Source organism: Muntiacus reevesi, chromosome 3, assembly GCF_963930625.1.
Source record: "Muntiacus reevesi chromosome 3, mMunRee1.1, whole genome shotgun sequence".
In the NCBI taxonomy this organism is placed as follows: domain Eukaryota; kingdom Metazoa; phylum Chordata; class Mammalia; order Artiodactyla; family Cervidae; genus Muntiacus; species Muntiacus reevesi.
The window spans coordinates 229,242,352-229,262,878 of NC_089251.1; the positions used below are offsets into that span (position 1 = coordinate 229,242,352).

Sequence of the window (20,527 nt, forward strand, 5' to 3'; positions counted from 1 at the left end):
CAAAAATGAAAGAAAAATATCTTATAGTAATCCCTAGAATTATTTTTGGTAAACCACTGAATGAACTTTCACCTAGCCTGTTCCTTTTGTTTTTAATCTGTTATATATTTCAAAAGGAAGTGTAGCATGCAAAGCACTTGGTACTAACATTTCATGGGGGAATTCCCCCCAGTAGCTACTAGACACACAGAAGAAGCAAGGTTACTTTTCAGGGAGTTCAAAGACCTAAATTCTGGTCACAGCACAGCCACCCACCAAGTATTTGAGAGATTTTGAAAGGCTGTTTTCTTTGTCTGTGATGCAGTTTCCCCTCCCTGACATTAAAGTTGTTAGATACTCTGAAAGGCACCTTGCTTGTCTGTGGTTCTGTGGATACTATTGCAAATATAATGTAAAACAAGAGAATAGGAAATATACACTCATGCGTAACTCTGCTCGTATAGCAAGAAGCATGGTTTCTTAAGGGTTTTGTTCTTTAGTAAGACCTTGCCTTGATATCAGTCATTTCCCCTCCTCTTTTGCTAGCTTCCATCTCTGCTCTGTACATCATTGGACTGAATGTCTCCATGGATGTAATTCTCTGGAAAGGAAATTGAGTTAACTGTCCCAAAGAGTAAATTCCAATGCTGGTTCCAGGAGTCTAAACCATCTGGAAACTAAATGAAACAGGGGTTGCAATAGCGGCTCAATCTCCCAATGTGGTTATCTTCAGGAAGAGAAATTAGGAAAAGAAACAGTCCGTGCACATATGTTGTCCCTTCAAGTAGGGACTGACTGAGAAAGTGTGAGTGTATGGAGTAGGTTTATGGACGAGAGAGCAAAATTGGCAGGGTAGGAGCTACATATGTGAACCAAAGAGAGGCAGACAGCCCCCTCCCCCCATGTTCAGAAAGTATTTAAGAGCGAAGCAAAGGAGCGCGTTGATTCGGCGATCATGTGCTGTGCTCAGTCCCTTCATTTGTGACCGGCTCTTTGACACCCCATGCACTATAGCCCGCCAGGCTCCTCTGTCCATGGGATTTTCCAGGCAAGAGTACTGGTTGTGGTGCCATTTCCTTCCCCAGGGCATATTCCTGACCCAGGGATTGAACTGGCATCTCCCGTATCACCAGCATTGGTCAACAGATTCTTTACCACTGTGTCACCTAGAAAGCCCTTGAATAAATCATAAAGAAGACTAAATTAGGAAAAATTTATGGGTCTAATCCAGAGATTGTGTGTGGTAGAGGAGAAATGCTTATTTTTTAAAATATAAAATTGTAGCTCCTTGTTAATTTATTTGAGGATAATATCTATAATTTCCTTAGCATATAAAAGTATAAATGTATTCACCATAAAGTATTTATTCAGGTAGTATTAAATCTTGGATATGATTTAAAAGAAAAACACATTATACTTATATTCAATTTGTTTTTGTTTTTGTTTTCATTTAAGACAGGGAATACTTTATTCAAACCCATCAGAGAAATGGATTGCTTGGGTCTGTAACAAAGCATCATGTTTTAAAAATATGGAATGCTTCACGAATTTGCGTGTCATCCTTGCGCAGGGGCCATGCTAATCTTCTCTGTATCGTTCCAATTTTAGTATATGTGCTGCCGAAGCAAGCACTTCAATTTGTTTTTTAGTCCTTTCTTAATCGAATGCAGATCTGAATTCTTTTAATAATGAAATTAATGAACATTACCGTGTTTTAGATATCTTAATAAAATAGATATCAACAACATGCAAAGGCTACTGGACAGATACTGAACCTATTTGACAGTAATTATAGTCACTATTTCTCTCCACTAAGTGATTGTAGATGAATAGTGATCTACTTTGCTTGAATTCATTACTTCATTTTTAATAAATCATTTGGAAATTATCTATTATAGGTAAAGTATTTATATCCAGGATTCTCATTCTTTAATAGTAATAGCTGCTCTTAACTAACATTATATTGAAATTTAGAACAGATAAATGTGACATTTTGATATTGCTTGCAGTCACTGAAGCAGGATATCTTATGTTACATTTAGCAATAACAATTGAGGCTCTGGGCATTTATGAGATGTTAATGATGAGAAGGGAGGAATTGATATATGGAGATTGCTTTGACTTTAGGTATTCATTGCAATTCACAAGATGCTTGGTAATAAGGTTGTTCTTCAGATATTTTAGATAAAACAAAAAGTTTAATTTTTTTTTTTTAACTGTGTGAGCATGTTGTGGAGAGAGAGACTGAGAGAGAATATAATGTGTTATACAGAAGAGCCCATGCAATTTATATACTTCATAGTATTTAAATTTTTCACTAAAAGAAAAAATTAAGAAAAACAATTAAAAGTCAAACTCTAGTTAATAATCGTGCTTCAAAATTTAATGGGAAGTATACTGATACTCTGAAATACATTAACATAAGATGGATAGAGAGCCTCACACAGAGAATAAACAGACCAGAATAACAATGCCAAAAAAAAAAGGGGGGGGGCTGTAAGAGAGAACTAGGCTTACCATTCAATGAAGCATAGTATAAAGCTCTATAATTAAAAGAGTGCAGTAGTGGATCACGGATAAACAGACAAGGAAATGAAATAGGATGTATAGAGATAGATAAGAAGAATAAATGAATGTTTGAGATAACAAAGTGACATCTTAAAATCACTGTCCTGGTCATAATAATAATAATTGCTTAGTCATTTTGAAAATATATAACTGGATCCATTCCTCACACCATACTAAAGCATAAGCACCATGTCAATCAGCAATCTAAATTAAAAAACAAAACAAAAAAAACCTGAATTCCTCTATAAACTTGGTAGAGAGAAATGACTTATTTTTCATTATAATTCCTATGCATGAAAGAATATCACAATACAGTTGAATACATATAAAAAGCCTTTCACATGCAAAAATATAAGTAAAATAAAAATACAACTATCAAACTGGTAGAAAATATCAGCAGGTATATCACAGATAGAAGAATCATTATTTCTATAATTAAAGATTTCTAAAAATTCCAGGGATGCAGAACAACACAAAGAAGCAAAAAAATAAAACACCTTCAAAGCAAAAATGGACAAAAAACTAGAACGAATATTCATTCATAATCACACACACAGAAAGTTGACTTTTAAGCATATTAAACACATTGAAGAATGTTTGGCTTCATTCCTAGTTAGAGAAATGCGTGTTAAAGTGACTGAGATATTTTTACCCACCCATCAGACTGGTAAAAAATTTTAAGTTTGGTACCACATTCTGTTTGCAAAACTATAGGAAAACAAAACTGTGAAGCACTGAGATGAGAATGCAGATTGGTACAACTTTTATAGTCCAGAGATTTGTCAGTATGTTATAAAATTGTGTCTGCATTTACCTTAAATCAGCTATGTTACACCTAGAAATTTACTGAGGCCACACCTTGAAATATGTGAAAAATATGCAGTATATTATAGTCTTTGTTGATATAATTAGGAGTTAAATTTTGATAAAGATATAACATTTTACAAAATCTCGAGTAGTCTCCTTACAAGGTACTTATTGTTAAAATAGGAAAGCCCTGGACATTAGGGAAACCAGGCAGACTCCACCCTATTCAAGTGGTCAACAATAAAATTAGTAATAACATAAATCAGCATCATGAGCCTCCTGTTATGGTGCACTATGAATTACAAAACATTTCTTCAGTTGTACTCTTGCCCCCAAATGGTGACCTGAGTCTAAAGATGTGGAAAAATCAGACAAAACTCTCTTCTCCCAAAATGATGTACACATTGTTGCCATTGATAGAAATGGCTGTACTTAATGAGAAATAATATAGAAAGAAAAGGAAGTATTTCTTATTTTAAAATGGTTGGGAGAAATAGAAAAGAAATTCATGATGTGTGTCATCTTTTAATTGATACTTAATTTGGCAATGATTAAGCCTTGCCATTGCTATTTGATATTTTTAAATTTTATCTTAGTAGATAATGAAGCTTGGTTTCTGTTTGATTTCTTCACTGTTTCACACATGAGACTTTGATCTTAATTTTGTTCTCATTCATGGATTTAAAATATTTTTGTAAAAATATATAACATGGTGTTTAAGTTCTGTGATAGGGGAACAACTTATAATTGTTTCCTGAAACATTTCTTTAGTGTTAGAAATCTATGATATTTAATTTCATGGAGTATTATTGAGTATAACATGTATTTTATAAGTAAATATAGATGGATATATAGATATAAAGTGCCTGATAGTAAAGAAAGCTAGAAATAAATGTAAACACTGTCTAAACCAAAGTGAAAAAAATGAATTCGTACAAAGCCCACATACTTTACTCCATATAGATAGACTTTCCACACTGACCCCATTCAAATGAAGTGCAATAACCTGTCTGATTTTCTGCCCCACTATTCATTCTATCCCGACTTCTAAAGATACAACTGTGCTTCTGAAAACAGAACTAATCATCTCTGTAAATGAGGATATGTAAAATACGTCAAGGCTTAGGGCACCCGTGTAGGGTGGTCCATGGTATGCTCTGCACAGTCATCCACTGGAAGGAGTGAGTGATGCAGTCTTCTAACGATGTTGTGCACCTTGGTGAGGGCTCTGTCTCACTGGAAGAAAGAGGGCCTCTTTCTGGGCACAAAAACCTAATTTGCTTTTAAGTCTATGGTGGCACGATTCAACTGTCCAGGACTCACACATTTTTCTAACCACGCAAAGCATAAGCTAGTTGTGGCCCTAATTCTAGTCGAAAAATCTGTTTCACATTTTGCCTGACCCTGTGTATCACTTTCAATTACCACTTTGATCTGAAGATCTAGTTCATATATTATCCTCTAATCCATAAACTGAGCACATTTCCTGTACTTGTGTGTTAATATGTTTGGCCCAATAAAGCAGAAAACTATTTTTTTTTATGAGTGAGTTCTTTTCTTTCTCTAAGCTTTCAGATACTGAGTTTTTCCAAATTTGAATTCATTCCCTAGTTTTGATCCTTGCTCCTTGATACTAGGTCCCATAAATATTACCAGTTTTCTGTTAGTATCTGTCTTCTGTTTGTTGCTAGGCGCCCCATGGCAATGCTTTCTCCCCTTGCCAGCACTTCACCTCTTGACACAGAGTTTTGCCTGAAACAATATCCATCATTATTCATTCTGTGTATAGAGCCCCACTTCACCAATTGAACTTTCTTTTATTATCTATTACTCTATCTTTCCTCAAGAATGTTTTATAATATGTGTCTCTGTGTGTGTGTATATGATAAGCAAGTGATTTAGAGTCAGAGAATTATTTAGCTAGAAAGTCTCATCAGAAGAATACTGAGAAGAAAGGAATCTTTTCTGGGAATATTTCAAACCTTTTCTTGAAACAGTAGCTACAGTACCATAGAGAGCTTTCCACACACTTTATTTTTTTTTTTTTTTTTCAGTGGGTTTTGTCATACATTGATGTGAATCAGCCATAGAGTTACACGAATTCCCCATCCCGGTCTCCCATCCCACCTCCCTCTCCACCCGATTCCTCTGGATCTTCCCAGCCCAACAGGCCCGAGCACTTGACTCATGCCTCCCACCTGGGCTGGTGGTCTGTTTCACCACAGATAATATACATGCTGTTCTTTCGAAACATCCCACCCTCCCCTTCTCCCACAGAGTTCAAAAGTCTGTTCTGTACTTCTGCGTCTCTTCTTCTGCCCTGCATATAGGGCCATCGTTACCATCTTTCTAAATTCCGTATATATGTGTTAGTATACTGTAATGTTCTTTATCTTTCTGGCTCACCTCACTCTGTATAATGGGCTCCAGTTTCATCCATCTCATTAGAACTGATTCAAATGAATTCTTTTTAACGGCTGAGTAACATTCCATGGTGTATATGTACCACAGCTTCCTTATCCATTCCTCTGCTGATGGGCATCTAGGTTGCTTCCATGTCCTGGCTATTATAAACAATTTGTATGGAAATACAAAAAACCTCGAATAGCCAAAGTAATCTTGAGAAAGAAGAATGGAACTGGAGAAATCAACCTGCCTGACTTCAGACTCTACTACAAAGCCACAGTCATCAAGACAGTATGGTACTGGCACAAAGACAGAAATATAGATCAATGGAACAGAATAGAAAGCCCAAAGATAAATCCATGAACCTATGGACACCTTATCTTTGACAAAGGAGGCAAGGATATACAATGGAAAAAAAGACAATCTCTTTAACAAGTGGTGCTGGGAAAACTGGTCAGCCACTTGTAAAAGAATGAAACTAGAACACTTTCTAACACCATACACAAAAATAAACTCAAAATGGATTAAAGATCTAAATGTAAGACCAGAAACTATAAAACTCCTAGAGGAGAACATAGGCAAAACACTCTCTGACATAAATCACAGCAAGATCTTCTATGACCCACCTCCACACACTTTAGAATGACTCCATTCTTGCTATGAAAAAAAATGTTATATAGGAGGAAAGGGGGATAAATGTATAAAATGTTCTGGGAGTTTAAGTGAGTGAGCAGTTGGACGTCCTGGGAGGAAATACGGTTTCATTGAGGAAGTGTGACTTGAGCCCTATGGTGAATAACGTGTGTGAGCACTGCAGGGAAGACAGCAGTCCAAATACAAGGAATTCTAGAGACTGAAAAAGATGAAGGCATGAGAGAGCTATGTTTCTTGAAGGAACTTTAAGATGTTCAATATTGCTGAGGAGTTAAAGGCCATGGTGAGAAGAGAAGGTATTACACGTGACACTAAGCCAGGAAGAGCTTTTATAGAATTTAACTTTAGACAATTAAGAGCCATCAAAATATTTGAATAAATAAATGCTTAGATTTGCATTCTGGTCTGCTATGAGAGGGATATACTTTGAGAGCCAAAATGTCTCCTAAATGCACTGTATTGATTCCATGCAATAAGAGAAGGGGTTGATGATCATCTATGTAGACATAGTAGCAGCAAAGAATAAGAAAGATGCTGAAGGAGGACTCATCAGGATTGATGACTCATGATGTCAACATCATCATCATAATGTCAGAATCAGAGTCCCTGCCTGCCAACCTGTGTGGTGGTTTTATTATCTCAGAGAAGTGAAAACCATAAGGCTCAGAGTGGTCAGTTGACTTGAATGAGGCCATAAATGAGGGTGGAAGTAAAACGTGTTTCAGATTCCATGCACATTGAAATCAGTGTTATTTTTACTAGCAAATGTGAAAGTTTAAGCTTATAAAAGACAACACTGAGTGATTTTGTTGCAAAGTCACTTTGATTATAGTTACCACATTCGAGAAACACATTTTAGACAACTCATTGTTAAGTACTTTCAGTAACATGAAAGAATTATATTCAGAGGTCACAGAAAGAGAACAAGCTTATAAATTCATGTTCCAAAACAACAAAGGCCATAAGACCTACTTGAATGATATTCTTTTGCTTTTAGATACAGAGTTGAATTATAGTTCATTTCCAAAATTAAAGAGTGTTCTACACAATACAAAGAATATAAAACTTTCTTGTACAATACTTATTTTTATGTACTGGAAAAAAAGAGATTGTGTAGCAACTATTAACATTCAAGTAACACCAGTAGGAGTATATGGTTGCCACTTATTTGGTAGAAATAAATCTAAAATAATTTTTATTTTTTAACATAAACCAGATGTCAACTTAGTGTACCCAATCTGTTAAAGTCAAGATAAGTTAGCTTCAAACCTAAAGTACAGTCTTTCCAAGATTGATTCAGTTCCCTGGGGGACTTACTCCTTTGTGACTGCTTTCTCTTTTCTCACAATCCAATCCCAATACTATACCTGGCTTCTTTCTTAAATGAGAGACAAACTTATGTAATCATCAATGTAGTGCATTTATGCATAGAACAGATTTAATGGATGATAGAGGTGGAAGTGGGGTTGCATTATAAAATTGTAGTCAAATGTACACATAGTGTTAATTGCTCAGTCGAGTACAATTCTTTGCAACCCCATGGACTGTAACCCACCAGGCTCCTCTGTCCATGGGGTTTTCCAGTCAAGAACACTGGAGTGGGTAGCTGTTTCCTTCTCCGGGGGATCTTCCTGACCCAAGGATCAAGCTCAGGTCTCCTGAGTTGCAGGTGGATTCTTTACCACCTGAGTCACTAGGGAAGCCCTACTTAAGATATAAAGTGAAAGTGAAGTCACTCAGTCATGTCCGACTCTTTGCGACCCCATGGACGGTAGCCTACCAGGCTCTGCCGTCCATGGGATTTTCCAGGCAAGAATACTGGAGTGGGCTGCCATTTCCTTCTCCACTTAAGACATAACTCATCTTTAAAATCTCTTGCAGTTATCACATCCTGAGGAAAGTCCACGGGTCACTTTAGCCTCTCATCATTTTACTTGCTCATTTCCTCTCCCCAGTTCCTGTTTACTCTCTGCTTTAATCTTTCCCACTTCAAGTGCTTGCCTTCCTGGAGCAAAGTAAAGTTTCCCCTTATCTCATTCAAAGCAGTTACTGTGTTCCTTTGTTTTCTTGGAAGGTACACCTTCAGGCTCCTTTTCTGCTTCCACAAGTGCCTTATCTAAGAACTCTACCTAACTGAAGGCAGTTTCTTCCCTAAATGAGAAGGGGCCGTATCTTATCAAGAAAGAGGTACAATAGCAGATTTTTGGGGAATATAATCTCTTTACAGTCTTGTATTTAACTCTCCATATCCCCTGGCAGAGGGCCCTGCAACTGACTCTGGAATTCTTGCCTGAAGAAGCCCATGAACAGAGAAGCTTGGCAGGTCATGGTCCATAGGGTCACAGAGAATAGGACATGACTGAAGCAACTTAGCATCCACACATGCACTCTGCTGCTGCTGCTAAGTCGCTTCAGCCATGCCTGACTCTGTGCGACCCCATAGACGGCCACCCACCAGGCTCTGCTGTCCCTGGGATTCTTAAGGCAAGAACACTGGAGTGGGTTGCCATTGCCTTCTCCAATGCATGAAAGTGAAAAGTGAAAGTGAAGTCACTCAGTTATGTCCAACTGTTTGTGACCCCATGGAATGCAGCCTACCAGGCACCTCTGTCCATGGGATTCTCCAGGCAAGAGTCCTGGAGTGGGTTGCCATTGCCTTCTCCGCACATGCACTCTGAATATATGTTAAATAAGCGGGATGACCTTATGCAGCCTTGAGGTATTCCTTTCCCAATTTTGAGCCAGTCTGTTCTGGTTCTAACTGCTGCCTCTTGTCCTGCATACAGATTTCTCAGGAGATGGGTAATGTGGTCTGGTATTCCCATCTCTTTAAAAATTTTCCGGTTTATTGTGATCCACACAGTCAAGGCTTTAGCATAGTCGATGAGCAGGAATAGATAGTTTTTTGGAATTCTCTTGCTGTAGTCCATGGGGCTGCAAAGAGTCAGACACAACTTAAGGATGGAACAAAGTAAAACAACAAAGGCATTTGCCATCTACATATGCTGCTATTGGAGAAGACTCTCGAGAGTCCCTTGGACTGCAAGGAGATCCAACAAGTCCATCCTAAAGGAGATCAGTCCTGGGTGCTCATTGGAAGGACTGATGCTGAAGCTGAAACTCCAGTACTTTGGCCACCTCATGCGAAGAGTTGACTCATTGGAAAAGACCCTGATGCTGGGAGGGATTGGGGACAGGAGAAGGGGACGACAGAGAATGAGATGGCTGGATGGCATCACCGACTCGATGGACATGAGTCTGAGTAAACTCCGGGAGTTGGTGATGGACAGGGAGGCCTGGCGTGCTGCGATTCATGGGGTTGCAAAGAGTCGAACACGACTGAGCGACTGAACTGAACTGATGCTGCTGCAGTTGCTGGCTTTTGACACTCCTTAAGGGGGATCCAGAATGGAAAGTGAGGCATTCAATATTCCAGGGATACTAATGAAACAGGTCTTTAGATTGTTAGGTATTTTCAGTACCTGATTTCATGATCCCAATCCTTGTATCTTCTCATATCTAAAAAAGCATTAATTCCCTTCATGGTGACATCAGCTCCTCATGAGGAGCAGAAAACCTTTTGTAAAGTAAGTGCTTGATTGCACTGAAATCCTCCTTCACAATATCTTACATATTGACCTTCCTCCACAACCTCTATAGAGCAGCCTCTCAGAGCTATCCGAGGTGCTGTCTCCCAGGCTGCAGTCCTCCTTTTGCCCCCAATAAAACTTATCTTGCAACTCTCAGGTTGTGCATCTTTTTAGTTGAGAGTTGTCATTCAGTTGCTCAGTCATGTCCAACTCTTTACAACTCCATGGACTGCAGCATTCCAGGCCTCCCTGTCATTCACCATCCCCCAGAGCTTGCTCAAACTCATAACCAGTGAGTCAGTGATGCCATCCACCCATCTTGTCCTCTGTCATCCCCATCTCCTTCTGCCTTCAATCTTTCCCAGCATCAGTGTCTTTTCAAATGAGTCAACTCTTTGCATCAGGTGGCCAAAGTATTGGAACTTTAGCTTCAGCATCAGTCTCTCCAAAGAATATTCAGGATTGATTTCCTTTAGAATTGACTGGTTTGATCTTCTTGTAGTCCAAGGGACCCTCAAGAGTCTTCTCCAACACCACAGTTCAAAAGCATCAAGTCTTCGGCACTCAGCCTTGTTTATGGTCTATCTCTCACATCCATACATGACTACTGGAAAAACCATAGCATTGACTATACAGACCATTGTCAGTAAAGTGATTTCTCTGTTTTTTAATATGCTTTCTAGGTTTGTCATAGCTTTTCTTCCAAGGAGCAAGCATCTTTTCATTTCATGGCTGCAGTCATCATATGTAGTTATTTTGGAGCCTGAGAAAATAGTCTGTCACTGTTACCATTATTTCCACACCTATTTGCCATAAAGTGATGGGACTAGATGCCATGATCTTAGTTTTTTGAATGTTGAGTTTTAAGCCAGCATTTTCACTCTCCTCTTTCACTTTCATCAAGAAGCTCTTTAGTTCCTCTTCATTTTCTGCCATAAAAGTGGTGTTATCTGCTTACCTGAGGTTATTGATATATCTCCCAGCAATCTTGATTCCAGCTTGTGCTTGATCCAGCCTAGCATTTCTCATGATGTACTCTGCATAGAAGTTAAGTAAGCAAGGTGACAATATACAGCCTTGATGTACTCCTTTCCTAATTTGGAAGCAGTCTGTTGTTCCATGTCCAGTTCTAACTGTTACTTCTTGACCTCCATACACATTTCTCAGGAAGTAGGTCAGGTGGTCTGGTATTCCCATCTCTTGAAGAATTTTCCATAGTTTGTTGTGATCTATACAATCAGAGGCTTTAGCATAGTCAGTAAAGCAGATGTTTTTCTGGAATTCTCTTGCGTTTTCTATGATCCAATGGATCATCGGCAATTTGGATCCTCTAACTTTTCTAAATCCAGATTGTAGATAAGGAATTTCTCAGTTCAGGTACTGTTGCAGGAAGGGGGACCCTTTCCAGGGCCCGAAACTGGGCTCTTGTCTAACACTCGGAAATGAATTTTCCAAGGAGACACATGTTGACAAAGCAAGAGATTTTATTGGGAAAGGGCACCCGGGTGGAGAGCAGGAGGGTAAGGGAACCCAGGAGAACTGCTCTGCCGCATGGCTCACAGTCTTGGGTTTTATGGGGATGGGATTAGTTTCCGGGTGGTCTTTGGCCAATCATTCTAATTCAGAGTCTTTCCTGGTGGCGCACGCATCGCTCAGCCAAGATGGATGCTAGCAAGAGGGATTCTGGGAAGTGGACGGACAGGTAGTGTCTCTTCTCGATCTTTCCCGAACTCTTCTGGTTGGTGGTGGCTTATTAGTTCCGTATTCCTTATCAGGATCTCCTGTCATAAAACAGCTCATGCAAATGGTTACTATGGTGCCTGGCCAGGGTGGGCGGTTTCAATCAGTGTGCTTCCCCTAACAGTACTGTGAAGCCTAGCTTGAAGGATTTTGAGCATTACCTTGCTAACATGTAGCCGACAATAGTGTTGCCAAAATCTTGGCTCTATGTGCATCTGTGCCAAACAGAAATATGGAAATAGATTCATGGAGGAGAAGGAAAGAGTGGCTTTATTACTCTGCTAGGTGAAGGCAGAGAATGCTTGTGCCTTAGGAACTGTGTCCCCTCCTTGGTGAGGTTATATAGTCAGGTAGGGATATGTGATAATGTTCAAGGGAGCAACATTCTCGCATGCTTTTTTTTCTTCTGGAAATTTTCCAAACTGGGGTTCTGTGCAGGGTCTTAGCAGTTAGGTCTTCTAATCTTGATGAGCCTCTCTGATCCACTTAATCTAGCCTCAGGTGGTTTTGTAGTTGCTCCTCCTTTGATTAGTAACTGTTTTGCCTTTCTCTATGTCTGCACTTCTATTCCTGCCCCGAAAATAGGTTTATCAGTACCATTTTTCTAGGATACATTTATATGCATTAATACATGATATTTGTTTTTCTCTTTCTAACTTAATGTAACTTAACTTATGTAACTTAATGTCAGATTTCCAGGGTTTGAAACCCATGTCTGTCCCTTAGAAGCAAGTTATTTAACTGATGTTCAAATTGTCATTATCAAATGGGAGTAATTTGGAATCTTATAAGGATTAAAGTTATAATTATTATAAGAATGATTATATTATTATATGTCATATTATTATGTAACATATAATTCTTAATTATTTTTATGAGTATTATGAAGAGTCCATAGATCACCAGAATAACCACCACCTTAACAGACAGTTCTAGAAGTCTAGGAAAGCAAAGCAAAGATAGATATTTATAGAGATTGGGAGTCTGGGCTTAAGTGGCTTAAGACAGGTCTTTTAATGCAGGAATATTATTGAGACTGGTTAGTGTCGACTAAAAAGATGCACAAGCTGAGAGTTAATTTTTATTTGGGGCAAAATGAGAACTGCAGCCTGGGAGACAGCATCTCAGATAGCTCTGAGAAGGGAAGGTCAATATATAAGGTTTTAGTGAAGGGGGAGTTCAATACCATTAAGCACATATTTTGCAAACGGTTTTTTGTTAGTGTGAGGATATGATGTCACCATGAAGCGATTTAGTGCTTCTCTAGATATGAGGAGATGCAAGGATTGGGATCATAAAATCTGATCCTAAGAACACCCAACTATCCAAAGACCTGTCCCATCAGATTCCCTGGAGCACAGAGTGCCTCACCCCACCCTGAACTCCCTCAGGGGCTGTTGAAGGTCAATAGCTGTAACAGCAGGGGGTTCAATCTCTGTAGAGGCAGATGGCAAATGTCATTGTTGTTCAGTCATTGGCAATGCTCTTGGTAAGTGCCAATTTTTAGTTGACATCAGTATGTGATGTAGTCGTTTAATACTGGTGGGTATATTGAGGGGAAAGTTTTGAGGTCAATGGATAAGCAAGCAGTCTTTCTATGTTATGATATATATTGTTCTGAGAAGACAACAAAACAACCTAGTCTCCTTAATAAGGGAACTTTCTGACCAATTAATTGTGTGAATGCATTTAGATTCTGGCATTTTTTTGAAGCATGAAACCATTTATAAGTTCATAGCCTTCTCTTAGTTCTGATATTTAACCTGTGTCATTGCAGATTTCACTTCGTTGTCAAGGTCAAATGAGATTATCCATAGAAAACATGTGGTACAAATGTCTGCTATGTAATTAAGTGTTCAATAAATGTTTGCTGTTTAGCACTTCTTTCTTATTATGATGCTTTTTCTTTTTAAATCAGGGTTTGACTACAGGAGGAGATGGCCTAACCCTAGATGAGGAATATAAGTTTTGATAATCAGATTCTCTATAGGGTGAAGTAAGTCAGTTCAGTTCAGTTCAGTCGCTGAGTCGTGTCTGACTCTTTGCGACGCCATGAATCGCAGCATGCCAGGCCTCCCTGTCCATCACCAACTCAAACTCATGTCCATCGAGTCGGTGATGCCATCCAGCCATCTCATTCTCTGTTGTCCCCTTCTCCTCCTGCCCCCAATCCCTCCCAGCATCAGGGTCTTTTCCAATGAATCAGATCTTCACATGAGGTGGCCAAAGTGTTGGAGTTTCAGTTTCAGCATCAGTCCTTCCAATGAGGACCCAGGACTGATCTCCTTTAGGATGGACTGGTTGGATCTTCTTGCAGTCCAAGGGACTCTCAAGAGTCTTCTCCAACATCACAGTTCAAAAGCATCAATTTTTCAGCACTCAGCTTTCTTTACAGCCCAACTCTCACATCCATACATGACTACTGGAAAAACTAGAGCCTTGACTAGACAGACCTTTGTTTGCAAAGTAATGTCTCTGCTTTTTAATATGCTTTCTAGGTTGGTCATAACATTCCTTCCAAGGAGTAAGCGTCTTTTAATTTCATGGCTGCAATCACCATCTGCAGTGATTTTGGAGCCTAGAAAAATAAATTCTGATACTGTTTCCACTGTTTCCCCATCTATTTGCTCTGAAGTGATGGGACTAGATGCCATGACCTTAGTTTTCTGAATGTTGAGCTTTAAGCCAACTTTTTCACTGTCCTCTTTCATTTTCATCAAGAGGCTTTTTAGTTCCTCTTCACTTTCTGCCATAAGGGTGGTGTCATCTGCATATCTGAGGTTATTGATATTTCTCCCGGTAATCTTGTTTCCAGTTTGTGCTTCTTCCAGTCCAGCATTTCTCATGATGTACTCTGCATATAAGTTAAATAAGCAGGGTGACAATATGAAGTAAGTAGTAGGGAGCTATTCCATCTTTAGTAATAGGAGGGAACACAAGTTAACAGACTTAACTCATGGATATTGAAGAGCAGACAACAAGCAGAGATCTCAGCAGAAATTCAGCATTAGAGATCTTTTAGCAGAAAATAATAAGCAGAGATTAAGGTAAGGAAGCAGGATGATTTAATAGCAGACAGCTACAGCCAGCCACAGAAATTTCAGATTATAACAATAAATGACTTTAAAGAACTAAAAGGGAAAGAGGCAGGACCTTTACTCCACACGGCTACACTGGACAAAGAAGTAAAGCAGTTTTCAAGCCAGGATGGTCTAGGCACCAAACCTATTGAAACTGCATTGAAGGTAAACAATAAAACAGATGCTTGGCACAGAAACTAAGAATAAAAGATGAGTTAACATGGCTATGATCAGAATCCTATCAGCAGTAAGGCTGAGCCAAGTAATTATAAGACCTTACTTATAAGATCTCATATATGTGTGTGTTAGTCACTCAGTCATATCCAATTCTTTGTGATTCCATGGAGTATAGCCTGCCAGGCTCCTCTATCCTTGGAGTTCTCCAGGCAAGAATACTGGAGTGGGTTGCCATTACATTCTCCCTGGATCTTCCCAACCCAGGGATCAAACCTGGGTCTCTTGCACTGCAGGCAGATTTTTTACCATCTGAGCCACCAGGTAAGCCCATCTCATATATAGTGCCTTATAATATAAGAATATAATAAAAATTACATTCATATAATTCCTTAATGATTTCATTCATTTCCTCAAAACCCCCAGAATATAGATATAGCAAGCAATTTACTCCAATTTAGGTGGTGACAAAACTGAAACTTCAAGTTTGCTCACAGATCCTGAATGGCAAAATGAAGATGTAAACATAGAATTTCCAGACACAGAGCCTTCTCAAATATATCAAAATAGAATGATGCCACTTATGTTCAAGAGGAATGTGTTATAACAGAATGACTTGTAGACCAATTTTCTTACATTCTTTCCCTTCCCTAACCCTAACTCATTTTTTTGTCCTGGCTCTACAAGCTTGAAAACCAAAACCAGCTGAAAATAAAAAAAGATGTAAAAAACTTGACATTTCTATACCTCTAGTACAGATTATAATAGTATAGAATTTTGATTGGGAAATCGATCTGGTGATTAATACAATAGCCTGTCTCGTCAAGTTTTCATACATCAACATCTTATTTAATATACTTTGTGACTTGCAGAATACTACCTTCTGAAGGGGATTTCCTGGTGGCTCAGACAGTAAAGCATCTGCCCGCAATACAGGAGACCCAGGTTCCATTCCCGGGTGGGGAAGATCCCCTGGAGGAGGAAATGGCAACCCACTCCAGTACTCTTGCCTAGAAAATTCCATGGATGGAGGAGCCTGGTGGGCTACAGTCCAGGGGGTCACAAAGAGTCGGACACAACTGAGTGACTTTTCACTTTTTCACTTTCACCTTTTGAAGAGACAGAGGCAAATAACATTAACTGCCTCTTAAAAAAAAAAAAAAAAAAAAAACCCTAGTCTACTGTATTAGTTGTATTTATTGTGAAAGAGTATAATGAGGAAAATGAGGCATATATGAAGTGCAAGACTACAGAAGGGGCTGAGTAGTCTTCTCTGGGATTAGGGAAGTAGAGAGAAAGAAGCTCCCTGTTCCTCCTTTTTCCTGCATGGCACTCCCCACCCAGGGTCCTCATGGCATGTTCAAACAGAAACCAACAAGCAGAGGAGTCCTGGGAAAAAAGTCCTGCTCAGCAACCCTCCTGTTATGCCCACCCCAATACATCAAAGAAAACAGGAGCAAGGAATGGATATGACAGCAAATAGGCCAAGGATGAATACAGGATCTGTTCATGCTGTGTGCTAAGTCACTTCAATCATGTCCGATTCTTTTCAACCCTATGGACTGTAGCCCTCCAGGCACCTCTGTCCAGGGGATTTTCCAGGCAAGAATACTGAAGTCATTTGCAAAGCCCTCCTTCAAAGGACCTTCCCAACCCTGGGGTCAAACCCGTGTCTCTTATGTCTCCTGCATCAGCAGGCAGGTTCTTTACCACTAGCACCACCTGGGGAGCCCAAGTATACCTGAATTTATAACAAAGGTGTTTGTGGCAAGTGTTTATCAATTTCTCTGGTGATTCATATGGTGAAGAATCTGCCTGCAATGCAGGAGACCTGACTTTGATCCCTAGATTGGGAAGATCCCCTGGAGAAGGGAATGGCTCCCCACTCCAGTATTCTGCCTGGAGAATTCCATGGACAGAGGAGTCTAGATGGCTACATTCCACGGGATCACAGAGTCAGATACAATTGAGTGACTAACACTTCGTAAAAAAAATTTTTTTTTAATTAGTCAAGTAATTATGACTTATAGGAACTTAACTTTTGGAAGGCTTAACACAATGTATATACAAAGAAACATATAAAAGACCTTGCAAAATTAAGCGCTTCATTTTACTTGAGGCTCCAAGCTTTCAGTTATGAAAGAATCACTTTCCTGTTGCCCAGGCTTTTGTTGCATGTATGCATTGAAAATGAAATTTCTTTCTGTGAATATAAATGTTAAGGAATTGGGAAACATTGAAACCATCCATAGTTCTGAAAGGTTCAATACAATTCCTACAGCTCTTAAAAATAAGAAGTATACAGAGGACTTGTACTGGAAGTCTTCATTTTAAATTACTGTTATTAATCTTCTTTGTTTGAGCCAGTTAAAGGTAGCCACTGACTCACTGAGCCACATTTCAGCAAGTCATGCAAACTACAGTGTTGACAGCCTTTGTTTGGAGTCCTAAATGGATTGTGTCTAACTAAACCACTGTGTAATTATGGATCCTTTGTGATTTCACATTCTCATCTTATAGTCAATTTTTCTTTCTTTCATATGGTGTGTTGTGTTCATAGCTTATCTGAAAACATCAATATAGCTTTGAAAAGGATAAAATCAAATTGTAACAATCTATGTTTCCCTAATGTGAACATAGCCAAGGGGAAAGATGGTAAATAGGAACACTATCTTACTGTATTTCCACGTTCCACATGGAGGAAATGTGATTCTATCACCATATTCTCTCCAAAGAAGAGCAGTTGCATTTATTTCTCCTACATTTATAAGTCAACAGCTGATGCACAGAAAACTGGATAAGCATTAGTATATATCCAGGTGACAGAGGAGATTGTAAATGAAGTAGAAAGACTTTCTGACTCCAGTATTTATAATGAAAGGAAATAGTGACTTATTTTAGTTCATATAAACAAAAAAAGATACTAACCTTATATATCCTATTTTATTTTTTTTTAATATATCCTACTTTAAAATGTTGATGTAAGCAAAATGTTGATGTATATATGTATGTCATATCAGTGGTTCTGTTAAATAAATCTGGGTAACTGATCTCAGTTTTGGCTGCACATTCAAATCCCCAGGAGAGATTTCTTTTTAATCTTATTACCCATAGCCACACCCCAGACACCTAAATCAGAATCTCTTTGGCTAAAACTCACATACCAGTATTTTTTTCATGCTTATGGGATGATTCTGATGTGCAGCCAAGATTTAGAGTGACACATAATTACGGAATTAAAAGGAAATAAACTTTGATTTTCTTTCAAGTATTATAGATTTAGAATGTCAAAATATAGTGCAAATATGAAATTCTGCTAGGATAAAGCTTATGATCTTGTTGGAATACCAGATTTCAGGAGCTCAATTTGAGTATTGGGTATCAAATACCTTTCAAATTGATTAAAATTGCTGTTGCAGTCTGACACATTTGCTCTCAAACTTAATTACATATACATTGTGCTCTCACAATTATGTCAAAATTTCCACTTCTATTTAGATGTTTACATAAAAGAAAAATAATGTCTTCAAAAGACAGATTGCTAAGAGTATTTGATCCATATGTACATAATTTCAGTGATAGCTGACTTTCTATACTTAGTTTTAATAAAATGATCCTAGGGAATCTACTTCTCTTTTTATAAACATATATATTTATAAATATATAAATTATTTTTTTAAATGCATAGAAATTTTTTCCTAATTTTTACACACCAACAATATCATTTAAGACATTTGATCTAGTATATATTATGGAGCAGTAATCTTTACCATTACTAATATTATTAAATTATAAATCATTTTATTAGCAATATCATTTATTACTTTATTATGCAGGGTACTGAAGTAGCTCTGTGACTTCAGATTTTTATCCTGTGAAATAAATATTTGAATTAGTCAACTTGGAAAAGTGAAAGTGTTAGTCGCTCTGGTATGTCTGACTCTTTGTGACCCCATGGACTGTAGCCTGCCAGGCTTCTCAGTCCGGTCAACTTTGAAAGTCCTTTCCCATTCCACCTTTTGGAGATTCTGAGCTTTACCCTGCTGTGTGGCAAGCATGCTCAGTCGTGTCTGACTCTTTGCAATCCCAAGGACTGTAGCAACCTGGGATTCCTCTGTCCTGGGAATTCTCCAGGCAAGAATACTGAAGTGGGTTGCCATTTCCTCCTGCGGGGGATCTTCCCTACCCAGGAACTGAACTGGTATTTCCTGTGGCTCCTGGATTAGCAGGCAGATTCTTTACCACTGGGACCACCTGGGAAGCCCACTCTGCTGTGTGGATCAAGCAATGTCTACCACACATTTCAGAGTATATCATTCAGTTGCCCAGTCACATCCGACTATTTGCGACCACATGGACTGCAGCACGTCAGACTTCCCTGTCCTTCACCATCTCCAGCAGCTGGCTCAAATTCGTGTCCAATGAGTCAGTGATGCCATCCAAGCATCTGACCCTCTGCGGTCCCCTTCTCCTCCTGCCTTCAGTCTTTCCCAGCATCAGGAGCTTAAGGAATATTGCCTACATGACAACTGTAACTAACCATCAACTATGAAACTCATACTGAGTAAGACACATGAAAGGTAAAAAGCATACACTTAAAAGATCATTAGAAAGGTCAAAACTACAGAATTATTTTAAGTACCTTCCCCCAATCCCATTATATAGGTTCCTTGTTGTATTTTCTTTGTTTTTAATTTTTTTCTGGAAAAATCACTGAGTTAAAAACTCTTCCAGCTTTGATACTAAAAGCATTTTTAAGAAAACTAAAAAAATCATTCAACACTTTAAGTATTTTTCTGTGGCTAAAGAAAAAATTACTGTATTTACCTGTTTTAAGTGTACACTTTTTACCTTTCATGTGTCTCACTCAGGATGAGTTTTATAGTTGATGGTTAGTTACAGTTGTCATATAGACAATGTTCCCTAAGCTTGTGTGAATGTGGTAATGCTGTTCACATAATCAAACTTCAACTAAGTTATGTGCACTATTTATATTCCGTGTGTGGAGTTTGTCATTCAGTATTTCTTTAGAAAGATTGCAATATGATTCTTTATAGAAACAAAATGTTACAGTATGAAAAAAAAGGAAGGAAACAGTGGCAAAAATTGAATTTTATAAGATGAAGCCAATGTTTAGCATCGGAGCAATGACTACAGTTTCTCTTGCTTATCAACAGCTGACTGATAGCCTTATTATCAACTGCTTATTATGTCAACTCAGGGCTAGCAGTGTCCACATTGCCAGGAGTCTTACTAGAAATTCAGAACCTTATTCCCATACCAGATCTACTGAATCAGAATCTGAATTTTGTCAAGATTTCCTTTGCCACTAAAAGTTTGTAAGTACAGTTTTATAGTACCAAGGAGGATACTCGCAAGATGAAATTGTTTTGTATTAATATTTTGTTACTGAGATACATGCTAAATGTATGTCTCTCATTTGTTAAGCAATACAACCCAAAACTAGAGAAATCCCTTTAGAATAGATGAAAGAAATTTCAAAGCAATAAGAAACTAGTGTGTCTGATG

At 38.4% G+C, this 20,527-nt stretch overlaps 1 protein-coding gene and 1 non-coding gene across 5 annotated transcripts in view; one reads left to right on the top strand and one right to left on the bottom strand.

Annotated features, from left to right (window-relative positions):
- The window catches only part of GALNT13 (polypeptide N-acetylgalactosaminyltransferase 13), a 603,283-nt gene that overhangs the window by 367,072 nt on the left and 215,684 nt on the right, over window positions 1–20,527 (top strand). The gene's annotated exons all lie outside the window — the stretch shown is intronic.
- LOC136165599 (U6 spliceosomal RNA) lies at window positions 1,505–1,611 on the bottom strand. The gene has a single exon (XR_010662607.1). It is a non-coding gene; the product is annotated as a U6 spliceosomal RNA (small nuclear RNA).